We start from the raw sequence: 12,785 nt of genomic DNA, 5'->3' as shown, positions 1-12,785 counted from the left end.
TACGGTTAGGCTGATGCTCTGCTCCAGAGGGACTCAGTGAGCCTCAGTGGAGCTGAACAAAATTGGCTTCAGTAGAATAAAGGGAGTGATGTTACTGAGCTACGTCCAGTACATCACAGTCGATTAGCTGACATTAATTTTATAATTTCAGGCATGGGGATAAAATGATTCACAATGGATATTTTAAATTAGGTGAAAAGCCCAGGAAGCAAAAGCTAAATGCAACAAATCCTGCTAGAATAAAACCACGGAACGCAGTCTCTGAGGCAGTGGCTTTGGGGGAGTTGCCATTAAGCTTGCTGAATGAACCAAGACAAAATGTTTGAAGCATGCGCCACCTCAAAAAGTTAAATTGATTAGAGCCACTGTGTAAGTCCTGCCCAACCACTAGCCCTAAACTTCTCGAACTAAACTCACACAGGAAAATTAGGTATCTGTTACACATGGAGCAGAGGTGGGGCATTCCGAAGGGAATTATATACCAATTAAGCACATGTGAGGGTGGGAATCACCAATGCTGCTAGTAGCTGTCTGTCTTCCCCTTCCTCCATATGTAATAACTCTTTGCTAGCCTCTGGTCCCCGCCGCCCCCCCTTCATCTGCACACTTTCTTCTGTGCAGTCTGCAGCTAACTGCCTGCCACCCGGAGCCACAGAAAACCAGAAGAATGGACTTCCTCAAAAGCACAGAATCATCAGGGAGAGTGGGTGGGCGGGCGTGCCTCTGGGGCTGTGTGCATGCCAACCAACACACTCATACACATGGGAGAGGATGAAAAAGGAGGAAGAGTAAAACAGCGTAGGAAAGTCTGGCTCCACAAGCGGCCCCAGTAACAGGCTGTGTTCACAAACAGGAGCCCTCTGGGAAAAGCAACAATGGCCACCAGCAGAAAGAAAGAAAAGGATCGTCCAGGAGCCACTGCTGCAGAAAGAGCTTGGGAATCGATCAGGAAATCCTTATCTCCTTAATATTTGAGAAACCTCACACTAGGGTAGCTTACGGCAACCTAGCCAGATGTTGAAACCTCACAATAGCAAGGTGACAAAACTGAAAGTAAGAGCAGATAAAACTTTATTCACCTTGGTGACTTTTCCTGAGTCACCTGTGTTACCTAAATCACCTCTGTAATGCCAAATTAACCCAAGACAGTGAAATGGCTGAAGGGAGCTGCCCTCTAGCCTCACGGGCTTCCCCTGGGCAGACGTCATTCTGGTAAAACGGCAGCAACAGTGACTGACCGGCTCCAATCCTAACACTGGAGGTTTCAATGGGGAAAACCTATAAATAGAAAGTGGAGAATAAATGGTACATATGTGGAAGAGGAAGAGGCACGATAGAAACTATGAACACAGTTCAGTACTTAAAATAAATACTAGAGAGGGAAGAAACAGTGAATAGGGCAAAAAAAGCAAACAATTAGAACATTTAACTAAGTCATTTTCCTAGAGAAGAGCAAAAATAGCATCGACTCTCCCACTCAACAGTGACCTTTCAAACTCTGAGACATAGAGGAGTTTAACACAACCTGACACATAGCTGGAGGTTATGTGGAGGGCACTCTGCTAAGTGCCAGGAGGGTGTACAAAGAAGTTTTCCCCACAAATAGGCCTTCGACGGTTTTGCGGCATGGCGGGGGATTTAGCCACGCAGACAGACCTGCACCTCAAGAGAAGCATGCTGATCCTAAAAGATGAACTGCGAACCAGCTCTCTGAAACGTGGAGGCGTTCTCCGGGAAGACAAGCGAGGGGAAGTGGAAATAGCATTACACTACCTAATGTCTGAATTTTCTAGTTAGAAAATTCAGGCTAAAAGAAGGAATGAATAAAAGAGAAATTGTGCATTTATAGTTTAAATCAATCAGAAATGTAAAGTGGTAGTTACAACTACCTAATCTTAGTCCTAACCTTATGCTAACTAGATGGGAACTTTTTTTAGAATAATGTGAATTGATGGATTTCTTTTTCTATCAACAATGTGATCATATGTTGGTTCGGTGCATTCCAAGGCCACTGCATTCAACTCCAAGAACATGCACTATACCCATATGCCTAGAATGCAATACGCAAACAATCACAAGGCTACCACCCGCCCACATGATGACTTTGCGCATTAAGAAAAAAAATGAGTCCATGACCCGTGACTTTATGTCCACCTGTAGAAAAATTATAGCCAGTTGATTTTGTTAGAACATCTGCCTGTTTTAATTATGTGCCGATAATATCTAGGATGCACAGGGCTTCTCTTTAGCAGGGGGCAGGGCAGGGGGCCATTGTGCACAGTGAAAACGGCACAACGTGTGTGGGAGACATCACAGCTGTCATCACAAGCCACAGCCACGTGCGTGGGAGACATCAGAACTGAGCCATTAGAATCCTCCGTGGTCAGCTGAAGTCCCAGGCCAAGAGTGCAGCCATGATAGTATCCAGCGTTTTCAGTTTGGGTTTTAGGGAATTTTTTTAATCAGACTCTTTAACACCCAAGCAATAAATGTTGCACAGGACAGTGGATTCCCCAATAGTTCAATATAAACTGGACTAGAGGAAATCAAAAGGGATGTCACTAAGGAGGCTGTACCACTCCAACAGCTGAGTGATGAAGCTGGCTTCGAAGGAGGAGTGAAGTCGATGGACTTCAGAACATCAGTCTTGCCTGAAGGCTTTTTAAAATTTTTACCATTGTTCAATTTGTTGTCCCCATTTCCCCCATTGCTCTCCCCTGCCCTACCCACCCCCTCTCTCACCTTCAATCCCCCCATTGTCTTGTCCATGGGTCCTGTACATACTTCTTCCTTGACTTGGCCCTTCCCCTTCTTTCCCCTGCCTTAGACATTTTCAAAGTGCACTTTGAATGCACTTATTCCCATGCATCTGCAATATTTCCCTTAGCAGTCGAGACAGATGTTGGAGGCCTTAGAGCTAAGCAGAGCTACAGAAGAACAGATACTTCAAGCTTTGTATGTATCACTGATTATAGTGTGGCTGCTTGCTTATAAACTGACTTCATAAATACAAGTGAAAAGATAAGTGTAAGAAAAAGATGAACTGAAAGAAACTAAGGTTTGTGTAAAGTGAAAGCACAGTTAAGTAAAATTATAATATGCAATCCATTTGCTTTTTAGAATTCCATTTAATCTTTGTGATTGAAATGTTTATTGAGTGAATGAATAAATGAATGAGACTATGACAATCCGAATCAATCATCACTAGGAAACTGACTTGTTCTTTTGCAGTTATCATAATCAGCTGCCACAGGTTGCTACAGAGTGGGCTTAATGAACCAGAGCAGCCAGCGATATGAGTAAATGTGCAGCAACACACCTCAGCCCTGCAATCCACTAATTAGGGGAGAATGTGATCACTTTGGCCATGTCACAGTAATACCATGAGATGGGAAAGAAAGGATGAGTTCCGATAAAAGAAAAAAATTGATACAAATGTATTTTTAAGACTATGAAGTACTATGTAAAATTTAGTACAGAAAACGTAGCTAAAACCCACAAGAACCTTGTCTCTCTTGCATACGTGTAGGGAACCCACGGCTTGTAAGCAGGCCTGAGAAGCATCAGACACCAGGAGGCTTCTGCCTGGAATACGGCTCTTATTCCTAGAGTCACACAGTGATTCAGTCCCATATCATGTTGCGAGCAACAGATCAACAAAAAAGGGGAAGAAAGGCAAAGGACAAACACCAGCAAACTTTCCAGAAATGTCTTCAACACCATCACGAAGCCAAGCCACCACGCTACGTGATTGACCCCATCAGTTGCACGGCCACACCGAGCTGCAAGACACGCTCAGACCTTCATTCTGTCCGTGCGTCTGGTAAAAACGCAGAGCCTCTAGCAACACAAAGAAAGGAAAGGTTGTATGTTGAGGGACGATTGGCATTCCTGCCACAGGAAGTTGCAATCAACATGATCATTTAGCTAGAAGGCTTGTGAAAGCTTCTGAGAAGGGCTTTAATGGTTGCACGAAAGGCCCCTGCCAAGAGGAAAAGCAGAGAGTGAAATCCGGCCAGCCATCTGCTGGACAGTATGTTGTCCTGTCCAAGGGCTGCGTCCCAGCAACAGGGGCACTGCCCAGGACAAAGACTCAAAAAAGACTGCAAGCCATGTGCTCACCGTCTTGTATCTGTCAAAAGATAGTGCCTTTTCCTAATTTATCCACCCCGACTCATCTTTTCCTGATTCACAAAAAAGCATTGTCCTGATAAACAACTTCATAAACAACAAAAAAGTAATTTTTTTCCTCAGTACTGTTTGTTGTGTGTAAAACTTGGTGGAAAAAAAGCGTTTCTGTACACACTATCCATGCATACACAGGAACAAAGCATTGAGAGTAGTTCCAAAGTTGTATATCCCTGCTTTCACTCACTGAGAATTACGGAGTGAGGAGGCGGAAGCCAGTGAGTGGAGACACGGATTCCAGGGCCAGATGCCCCGGGTCTGCACTCCAGCCCTCTCTCTTCCTAGATGCCTGCCTTGGGCAAGGTCATTCAGTTCTAGGCGGCTCAATTTCCTCAGCTGTAAATGAAATAATGATGTGCACCACGAATACTCAGAGAGACTAAATACACCTGTGTCAAGAGTTTAGAGCACTATGTTCAATACACGCTAGATTTGTTTAGAAACACAATTCAATACCATCAAAACCTGAATAGGCAGAATCGTCAAATGGGTGGCATTGTGAAGAGCACCAATGGAAGGGACAGGGAGCAAAAGGCACAAATTCTGCCTTCCAAAGCGGCCTGCACGAGGACATCTGACAAAGGGAAAAGTTCCAGACTGCCCTTTGACTCATTTCAGTTGATCACAGACATTTAAGGCCATTACCTTGAAAAACCAGAGCTTTTCAGCATCAAATTCCTTTGAATTTCATGTCAGTTCCAGCTAAAAAAACTAGAAAACAATAAATCCCACGTGATCACGTTCCATTCTTTTCTAAAGACAAAGAAACTTCAAAAAACACAAATTGATAGTTCTCATGAAAATAATGTATGCAAAATCTTACACCCGATATTGCACTTTGAGCCCCATTCTAGATGAAATACCTACAAAGAGGTACGACTACTTTATGGACAATATATTAGTTACAGTATTTGCATACTATGAAGAATTTTAAATATTAACGTGAACTGAATAGGATAATAAATGCCAATGTTCCCATCCCTAGGCTATTATCAACTTATGGCCAATCTCTAGTCCCACCTACTTTCTCTCTCCACCAATAAATATTTTAGAGCAGATCTCAGACATCATATCACTTTTGACATTATTTTAACAAGTTTATTAAAATATAATTGGCATACAATCGATTGCATGTTTAAAATGTACAATTTGTTAGGTTTTAACACAGGTATACCCCGCTGTAACCATCACCACACTCAAGATAATGAACATATCCAGCTCCTGCAAAAGTATTCTTCTGTGTCATGTTAATTTCTTCCCTTCAACCAGGCTACTACTGGCCTATTTTCCATCACTTTAGAGTAATCTGCATATTTAGAGTTTTATATCAGTGGAGTCCTATGATATGTACACTTTTTTCCTACATTACATCACTCAGCACAGTTATATTGAGATTCACCCACGTTGCTGGGTGTATCAATTCTTTATTCCTTTTTACCTCAGAGTGGTGCTTCATCCTGGATATACCACAATTTGTTTATCTGCTCACCTGTTGATGGGCCCTTGGGTTGTTCCCAGTTTGGGGACACTACAAATTAAGGTATTCTAAAGAGCCACCTACAAGTCTCTGTAGAGACCATGTTTTCACAACTCTTCAGGGAAAATCTAGGAACGGACTGTCTGGCTCATATGGTAGGCACGTGCTGACTTTTTCAAAAAATCCCAAAACTCTTTCCCAAACTGGTAGTATCATTTTACAACTCTACCAGCCATGCATAAAAGTTCCAGTTGCTCTGCCTCCTTAAAAACACATGGTATTGTCCGCGTTTTTAAATTTTAAATGTTTTAATGGGTGTTGGGTGGTAACTCAATGTGGTTCTACCTCCCACTTTCCTGAGGACGTACAACAAGGAGCGCGTCTTCTTGTGCTTTGTTGCCGCCGCCATGGGGCTCCTTGGGTAGCAAATATCTGTCCCAACCTTGTACGCACTTTTCACATTAGGTAGCTTTTCTTAAGTTCTGGGAGTTCCTTATCTATTCGGGATACAATTCCTTTATCAGACACATAATTTGTAAATGCTTTCTTCCAGTTTATGAATTGGTTTTTCATTCTCTTAAAGGTTTCTTTCAAACAGCAAAAGTTCTTGATTTCGATGAAACCTACTTTACCAGCTGTTTCTCTTATGGATTCTACTTCTGGTGTCATATCTAAGAAATATTTCCCTAACTTTGAGGTCACAAAGATTTTTTTCTCCTATCGTTTCTTCTAAACATCTTGTAATTTTAGGTTTTACTTTTTAGACTTTGAGGCATTGAGAGTTAACTTTTGAATATGACATGTGTCTAATTTTTGAATATCCAATTATTGACCTTTCCTCCACTGAACTGCTTTGGCGTTATTGCTTAAGATAAGTTACATTATTTTATAAACATATTTACTTTTTTTTCTTTTCCAAGAAAATGTAAGAATCATGTGGGCAAAAACCATGTATCTCCTGCCTCTCAAACAGTAGGCACTCAAATACGTGTTAAGTGAATGAATCTATATTATCCAGTAGGGGAGTGGGAGTGGGAATGAATGGAGGTGTGCAAAGTGTGTGTGGGGGGGTGGTGAGGGAGAATGGGGACCTCTGAGTAGTGTCAACAATAAAGTATATATAAATAAAAAATGAAGACCAACCAAAAGGAGGACAAGCAGAGGCTACTGGGTTTTATTTGTGTGTGTGTTTTCCAGAGCTTGCCATGGCGTGAGAGTCAGGCACATCACAGGTGCATAGCAGAGACTCACAGGCAGGCAGAGGAGGGGAGTAAAAGGGGCTGGAGAGTGTTAGCACATTGAAGCTGGGGGTGGGCCAACCAGGGAGTGGGGCATCTGACTCGACTGGGTAGAGGTGCATATTTGGTTTTTGCTAAATGGGAAGCTGGGAGAGAAATTAGAGAAACCGTCAGTTATCAATCAAGTGCTGGCTGTTCGAAGCCGAATGAGCATTGTGCACTTTTCTGTTCAGTCTCTTACTATAAAGGGAAATGTATATGCTTGTAAATGCACAGCAAAAAAAAAAAAACTGGATGAATAAGCTGTACCTGGAGGTAAGACGTAAAGAGGAGCTCACTTTTATTCCAGGTATAGATCCCATATTTTGCAATAAGCTTGTATGACTTTGAATTTAGAAAGATAAAATCAAACAGCACAACCAAATAGAGGCAATACTGGCAAGTGACACTGCCTCCTCCAATGTTCGTGAGATTCATTTGACAAAACTGTGTGCATACTTGCTGGTTCTCCCGTTGTTTTTTGTTTGTTTTTCTTTCTTTTTTTGTTCTTCTGAAACCAAGTGAAGCATTGTAAAAACGGGCTAAATCCTCCCTTGGAACTTTCAGCGTATGTATTCTGGCTGAACTTCTGGTGATCTCTCATTTTCCACTGAACCCTGAAAAATGAAACTTTTCATTTGACATTTATTCAATGAATGCGAATTGAGTGACTAATATGTTCCAGGCATTTCCTTCCCTAAAAAGTGAGGGAAATGTCATGATTGCAGGAATGCACAGAACTCAAATTGGATTTGACTTGTAAGCTCTGCTTTCCTAGAGACATATCGCCATCTAGTGGAGCTTTGGAACATTTTCAGAGATGACAATTAGGTACGTTGCATTTTCACAACCACAGCTGCTCTCAATTGACTGCCAAATGCCGGAGACCAAAATACTCCATTTTCCAAGAATTTTGGCTGTGGGAGTCTTTCCTGTATTCATTTATTCTTGTTTTTAGCAAGGGAAAATAATCTCTGTGGATTATTTACCAATATACTGTGTGAACAAGACGTTTGTTTTTAAGGTCACTGCCAAAGAACTGGCTGTACCTGTGCACAGCCTTGCACGGGGCTCAGTGTATCAGGTTGTCCTCGTGTGCACCTCTTTCAGGTACAGGGGCCCCCCAAGTCCCTGGCACACGGAAGGTGAGCAATGTCTTGAAAGAATGCCACAGCCTCATGGCAGAGCACCAATCAAGAATTCACTTAATTCATTCACAATGCATTCATACCCAGTAGTAAAGGATACAGCACTTGGAAAGATATATAAGCTCTCACTTAGAAATCTGCATTCAGAGAAATGGTACCGATGATAAATTCCGCCCCAGTTCAGAGGCGTGGGGAATCACTGCCTGCTGAGTTGATTAAGAAAGGCCTCACGCTTCACATGTGCTTCAGAACAGACCCTAAAACCACTTGGACCGAGGCACCGCTGTTACTGACACAGTTATCCCATTTATAAAATCACCGTCATTACATAAATGTCCCTTATGTACCACCAAAGAACACCATGCCTCAAGGTGTACCTTAGCTAGGTATTGTGAGAATATAGTTAGTTTTACCATAAAGCACATCACAAAAATAAAGCCCTCACACTGATATGAAATCCAAATTCTTCAGTGACATAAAGCAGGCGTTCAGTCCACGGTCAGGGGTGAATGGAGTGTGGCCCGCCCACTACTGACTCCCACTCGGGGGTGAGTGGAAGTCACCACGCTCGCATGGGTTCAGCTCATGCCAGGCAGGATGTCAGGAGCCAGGCATCTTCTGCTTCCACGCGTGCCCTTCGGTGCATGCTCTACCCTTTGCTAGTCTGCGTGGACATTTAAAATACATATACTAACATATGTTCACATATACACATGTATAGTACACATATATAATGTTGCATGTATAACAAGTACAAATAACACATAGCATGCACATGCACATATACAACACATAACATACATACAAGGGGGATCCCCCAGAACAAAATTTATTTATAAAGAATTGTGTATTTATCCTTACATGTTTAAACTTTGATCACCTTCAAAGTACTCTCCATTTGATGTTTTTTCCTACTGCTCAAACCAGTTTGAACTCATCAATTTTGATGCCTTTTAGTGCTTCTGCCATTTTTTGTTTCACATCTTCCACATTGGCAAAACGTTTCCCTTTGAGCATTTCTTTCAACGGGGAAAACAAAAAACAGTCACTCCGGGAGAGATCAGGTGAATAGGGAGTGTAGGGCATGGGGGTGATGCCATTTTTGGTCAAAAAGTACTGAATGCTCAGTGTGATTTACACTTGTAAATCAGCCATCATGAAATGGGCACACATGTTGAAAGAGAATCTTCAAAAAAATTCACAGAAGCTGAATACAGCCTCTCACAACACCACCAGCTGGCACATTGATACAGATGGGCTCCTAGAACACTCACCTAGCAGGGGAAGCCTGTACACAAGGGGCCTGCCCTGAAAAAGATAATTCTGGTGTTTTGGGCCCCCCCACAACATATAACATACACATATAATATATATACATGCAATATATGAGTGCATTGCATGTAATACATATACACATTATATACATGTACACATATACGCATGTGTGCATGTTCGTAAATAATATACATGTAGTGTGCATACATATATATAACATATAACCACTACTATGATAAGAACCTTTATGTAGTTACTTTGTATCATCCTCACATACCCTGTGAAGAAGGAATCTTTTCTCCCATTTTACAGATGAACACATGAAGGCTCAGAAGCTGAATCACTTAAGGTCAAGGAGCTAGGAAGTCTCAGTCTGGATTTGAACCCATGTCTCTTAACCCCGAGCCCATTGCTCTCTGCACAAACCAAAGCTGCCTTGGAGGCTGCTTGATTTTCACAGCAAGATTTCCCAACAACCACCCATTCTGCCATTAGTAAGTGTGGACTGACTAGTTCTGTGTCTTGGAGAAGCCACTACAACCCACTGTGCTTCTGTCTACTCAGCTGTGAAAAAGGTGAGAAAACTAGACCTGTCTGGTCTACTTCCCAAGTGGCTTTAAGAGCAAGATCAGATGCAGAGACTTACGAGCATGGCCTCCAGGGGCAGCTGCCTGGGCGTAAAGCTCACACACACAACTTATTTATTATCTGCCAACCCTAGATGGGGGGGCGTTAATCTCTAAACATCCATTTCTTCATGGGAATAGTAAAGGTTCCACCTTCTCAGATTGCTCTGAGGATTAAATAAGATCCTGATGCGAAGGCCTCAGCAGGTAGTGGGACGTCACACTCACAAATGTTAGCTAAAGCTGCTATTAACAAATGCATCTGCAAGTGCCTGCAAAAGAATAAGACTCTTTGCGAGTGTGAGGTTATTACGATTACTTATTCTAAGCCGAGATCATAGGTCCTGCCTAAGTTTTAACTTTTTCTTTCATTTCTCTGCTACTAACTTCGTTCTAAAAATGTCGTGTGTTTCTAAGTGCAATAGACTCGAGTAGATGGACCGCCGGAAGAAGTCAGTACCTATCAGAATTCCTGCAGAAACAGACACCGATGCTGAAAATATTCCATCTTAATGAAGGCTTCCTACAAAGGTGTAGGCAGGGCTCAGAGGACACCCAGTGTTGGCAAAGCACCAGGACTGGTATCCCCCTTAGTCTAAACACAGGGTTAGATAGGAGTGTCACCAGGCCTGAAGAACACTGAGGCCACCCGCCACCCGCACAGCCCCTGGGGATAACCTGAGCCCACAGCCAATAAACACCAGCCTCTCATCTCCTTCCATGCCTCCCATTGGCCAAACCCAAATGAGACTGGCGGCCTGGAAGCCCAGGGTTGCCATCCAGAGAGGGTAAGCCCCTCCGAGCCAGCGCAGGACCTGGTCCTAAATGAGAAGTACACATCAAATGCATTCAGTCAAGTCTGTAGTGACCTCCTACAGCACAGGGGCCAGTCGGAACCCTCCTGGATGAAGCCAGACAGCCCGCTTCCAACTCCTGGCCCTACCGCTTCCTCGCTGGGTACCCCTGACATTCCCTATCTTCTCTGTGCTATAGTCTCCGCACCCCTAAAATTGGGGTAGCGTAATCCTTACCCTCTAGCGCCACTGTAGTAATTAAGAGAGTGACTATTTAAAGCATTCAGAGCAGGGCAGGGCACTCAGCGCTGTATAAATAGATACTATTACTGTATGATCACCCCTTGTTCTAGAGAGGGGATGACCGGTATTTCTGGAGGCTTACAGCACACATAAGTGAATCCCCTGGGTAAGAGAAAAGCGCATGACGGTAATTTCCGCTTGCCACATACATGCGCAAACACAGTGACCCCTATTGTACCGTAGAGGGGGGTGGCCTCGACCACAGCCCTGAGGTCGGTTCATCACCAAAACCCAGGCTGGGGTGAGTACTGGCACGTCAGGCTCGTCTTGCCTGTTGACGCAACTGAGCAGAAAAGGGTCCGTGTGCTCAAAGGTCGCACCTCTAGATGGGCCCCCTCGGGAAGTTCGCCAAAGACACGCACCTATATATCAATGCACAACTCGGTCCATTTTTCCTTTCGCAGCAGCGAGCCCGGCATTTCCTAAGTGGGCTTCAACTGGCTGTTTTCCTTTTCTTCAGACCACCGTTGTTTCATCCCAGCCATGCAGATGGTGTCACAGTCCCTCTTGGCTGGGCCAGATGGACCGTGGAGCAAGCGGTGAGCAACAGCCGTGCAGCGCAGTCCCCAGAGGTCAGCCCGGCGTTGTCATGAGATGCCACCCAGAGACCAGACAGGGAGGGCTGAGCAGTGCTGCAGTCCACGGGACAGCCTGAGTCCAAGAATCTAAGCACATGGTGGGGGGGCAGGGAGGGGGGCACAGGGGTGGGGGGAGATTATTTGAATCCAGAGCAGGCCATTTTCTTCTTTTTTTTCCAAGTGGAGAGATAAGACAGAAGAACAATTAGAGAAGAAAGGAGCGTGGATGAACTCCTTAGAGAGGATCTTGAGAGAGGATCAAAGCAGCAGGAACACCAGGTGGACTTCAAAAGCAGCGAATTTAAATCACACTGAGCTTCTCGGAACATAAAAGCGCCCGTTCTGTTTCCTCAGACACAGTTATTTGCCTCAGATCCATAAACTGGCCTCGTGTCTTCCAAAGACATTCCCCCAGCCTCCTGCACAGTGGCAAAGCACACAGAGCCACAGCCCGGCTCTTCCCACCCAGGCCACTCCCGTGTCACCAAGAAATGATCGTTTTAGTTCAACCTCACTTTATAAGCTTGAACCTGGATGGGTTTCCTGGGTTTTATGTGTTTTGTTTGCCCCCGTCACCAAAGAGCTGTTGTTGCCCGGGGCACAGCCACAGATGTCCGGGGCTGGTCCGCACGAAGATTTGGCCTATGGATATCTCTCACTCACAGAGCTCTGCGAGCGTCAGGGGTTTTACAGTTACCCCACTGACTTCTCACTAATGCCCTGTGAAGTGAATGGGACTGGTTTTCTTTTTTTTCCTCTTTTTCTTTTTTTTTTCACTTGGTGTCTGTGACCAAACTTACCCCTGAGGCCCAACGGGGGAACAGGGCCCATGAGTCACAGTGCTTCTGTGGCAGCCTGCGGAGCCGGGGCCTGATTTTAATTTTTTTTTTCATCTTACCCACAAGAAAGCAAAGGCTTGCTTTAAGCATTAGTGAAAGTCTTAGAAAGTCCTAGAAAAACCATGATGGCTGTTTCCAGCACATGAAATGCAGAGAGAAAATGTGTAGAGAATTTAAGCCAAACACAATGGAGGGGGAGGGAGTCCCCCTGCTGTTCGAGAAGGGTGAAATCGGGTACAAGCATGTACACGGAATTGAAATGGAGTCGCTGGGTGAGACG

General features: G+C 44.0%; 1 non-coding gene across 1 annotated transcript; it reads right to left on the bottom strand.

Moving 5' to 3' along the window:
• Positions 1 to 12,444: 12,444 nt before the first annotated feature.
• Positions 12,445 to 12,526, bottom strand: LOC114507160. The gene has a single exon (XR_003685431.1). It is a non-coding gene; the product is annotated as a small nucleolar RNA SNORA5 (small nucleolar RNA).
• Positions 12,527 to 12,785: the final 259 nt, after the last annotated feature.

Source organism: Phyllostomus discolor, chromosome 9, assembly GCF_004126475.2.
Source record: "Phyllostomus discolor isolate MPI-MPIP mPhyDis1 chromosome 9, mPhyDis1.pri.v3, whole genome shotgun sequence".
Taxonomy (NCBI): Eukaryota; Metazoa; Chordata; class Mammalia; order Chiroptera; family Phyllostomidae; genus Phyllostomus; species Phyllostomus discolor.
Note: the sequence above shows the minus strand (reverse complement) of the source record. Positions and strands in the feature narration are given on the sequence as shown.